This window comes from Bubalus kerabau, chromosome 11 (genome assembly GCF_029407905.1).
Source record: "Bubalus kerabau isolate K-KA32 ecotype Philippines breed swamp buffalo chromosome 11, PCC_UOA_SB_1v2, whole genome shotgun sequence".
Lineage (NCBI taxonomy): Eukaryota > Metazoa > Chordata > Mammalia > Artiodactyla > Bovidae > Bubalus > Bubalus kerabau.
In genome coordinates this window covers 44234573-44236946 of record NC_073634.1, presented here as the reverse complement: position 1 = coordinate 44236946, position 2374 = coordinate 44234573, and the positions used below count along the sequence as shown (strand labels likewise).

The 2374-nt window shown below is 39.4% G+C and overlaps 1 long non-coding RNA gene across 1 annotated transcript; it reads left to right on the top strand.

Moving 5' to 3' along the window:
* The first annotated feature begins 218 nt into the window (after positions 1-218).
* Positions 219-2021, top strand: LOC129623110 (uncharacterized). The gene is made up of 3 exons (XR_008700355.1): positions 219-350; positions 708-843; positions 1705-2021. It is a non-coding gene; the product is annotated as an uncharacterized LOC129623110 (long non-coding RNA).
* Positions 2022-2374: the final 353 nt, after the last annotated feature.

The window sequence follows — 2374 nt, the reverse complement described above, 5'->3', positions numbered from 1 at the left end:
GCAATGGCACCCTACTTCAGTACTCTTGCCTGGAAACTACCATGGATGGAGGAGCCTGATAGGCTGTAGTCCATGGGGTTGCTAAGGGGCAGACAGGACTGAGCGACTTCACTTTCACTTTTCACTTTTCACTTCCATGCATTGGAGAAGGAAATGGCAACCCACTCCAGTCTTCTTGCCTGGAGAATCCCAGAGACGGGGGAGCCTGGTGGGCTGCCGTCTATGGGGTCACACAGAGTCGGACACGACTGAAGTGACTTAGCAGCAGCAGCAGCAAGGAGAATTTGGGAAATTCTTAATTTATCAACTCTGATAAGGCCACCTTGGAGTACATTTTGAAATTCCTGAACGTAAGTCCCTAGAATAAACTCAGTTCTGAAAATCTGTCTTGTTTTTTCAAAAGAAATTTATTTTAAGAAATACACAATTTTGGCCATTTGCTGAAAAACACTCCTGGTGACATTACTGAACTGGCACCTCGTTCCATATACCTATGACTACAGTTAAGGTCCTTGCCATCTGCATTTCCAAACCTAGAACTTCAGCTTTTAAATAAAATGACTAATTCTTCCTTTCAATATGACCACTCTCTTCCTGCTAATTTCTTAAAATGGTTTTTCTCTCTTTTGATCTCAAAATGTGACCAGACTTGAACACTGCTGACATTTAAACGTCATATTAATCTTTTTTTTTTTTAAACTTTCAAGTGAAATGTTACATCGAAAGCTCCTTGCTCTACACCTGCTACAGACTCTGAGGAGGAGGAAGCAGCTGCCCAGCACACACAGAGAGAGACCCACCTTCACAGCCATGTTCTCCATCTGAAGAGTCCCAAAGGTCCCGGTGAGTCACTTAAATTCAGCTTTCTCATTGGCTCCCAACACTGACCCCTCAGAGCTGCTGTCATGTTCTAATGAGAAAGGAAGAACAAAAGACCTTGAAGAGTGTAGTGGGAACAGCTATGATTATCCTAAGGGACTCCTGCCCTTCCCATTGGCCTGTATACTCTAGTAATTCTTTTCAATGAAACTATGGCAAGATACATAGGCAGCCAACATGTACATTGGCCCATCCATAACTCTTGCCTTGGTACAGTCAGACTATTATTTACCCAATAAACCATAACTGCAGTGGAGGCCCAATAATTCAGCATCTAAGAGGGGTCTGCTGCAGAAGAAGTTATTACGGTCCATCAGATCAAAAATTCACTTTAAAAGAAGTGTTCAAATACAGATGTACACAATGGGCTGAAATTCTTATAGACTATTTTGCCAAATAATACACATTTTCAAAATGACTATAGTGCTTATCATACACCTCACTGTGTGCTTATCCCACACACAGAAGGGCTTTTTTTTTTAAATGAAAGAAAATAAAAGGGGGGAAAAAGAGGACATAAACCACCATTTCAAAATATAAAGATTATATTACAAATGAAAAGAAGCCCCAAAATCTAAAAGGTAAAGACAGGTATTTCTTTCTAATTCATATTGTGTAGGTTGTTATTATTATTACTATTTTTTTTTTTTTTTACCCCTCAAGTCTCATCAGCTGAAAAGACACTGTCAGCCTTCACTCCCAATGTTCTGCGTGTTTTCTGTTTGTGTTATTTTAAAAGGTCTGAACAAAGAGCTTGCTGTATTGCAGGCAATTTGGAAAACCACTAAAGTTACAATAGACAGTGAATATCTTTGCTTCTTGCAGTTTCGCTCCACAGAAAGAAATGAAGGCACCCCTCTTTGATGTCTGTCTCGTTTTGTCTTGGTAATCACTCCTGCACGTGGTGTGTACACACAGAATGACAGAGGCTCAGGTTCCTGAGAATCATAAGACAAGGACTCAAAATCCTTAATGTTAAAAGGCTTGATTAGGATAAATAGTTCAAATTTCATAAGATGTAAATAATTGCAATTTATCAAAAGTCTATTTGTATTAATTAAAGTTTTCCATTTAGGGGTAGGAGAGTATGCACTAAAAATGAAACTTCCATTCTACAATCCAAGTAAACCCTGGAAATACCCATATAATGGTTTTGTGTGTGTGTGTGCACTTCTCACCTCCTTCACCAAGTTGTTCTCTCTCTTTTCTTCCTCTCCGTCTCACACTCTCTCTCCCTCCCTCTCCTTTTTCTTTTTCCTTGTCCCTCTCTCTCCATCTCTCCCCTCATCTCTCTGTCATACCCCCTCTTTCTCTTATACACATGGAGAAACCAGTAGACTAATTAGAGTGCCCCTAACTTTTTTTGTTTGTTTTGATTCAGGAGGCCAAATGGCATTACATAGCCTATCCTCATCCATTTTAGGATTTTTCAAAGAATGTCTTCATATATTTTTCTTACTATTTTATGAAAGAACCAAAATCAGAACCTGCTTTT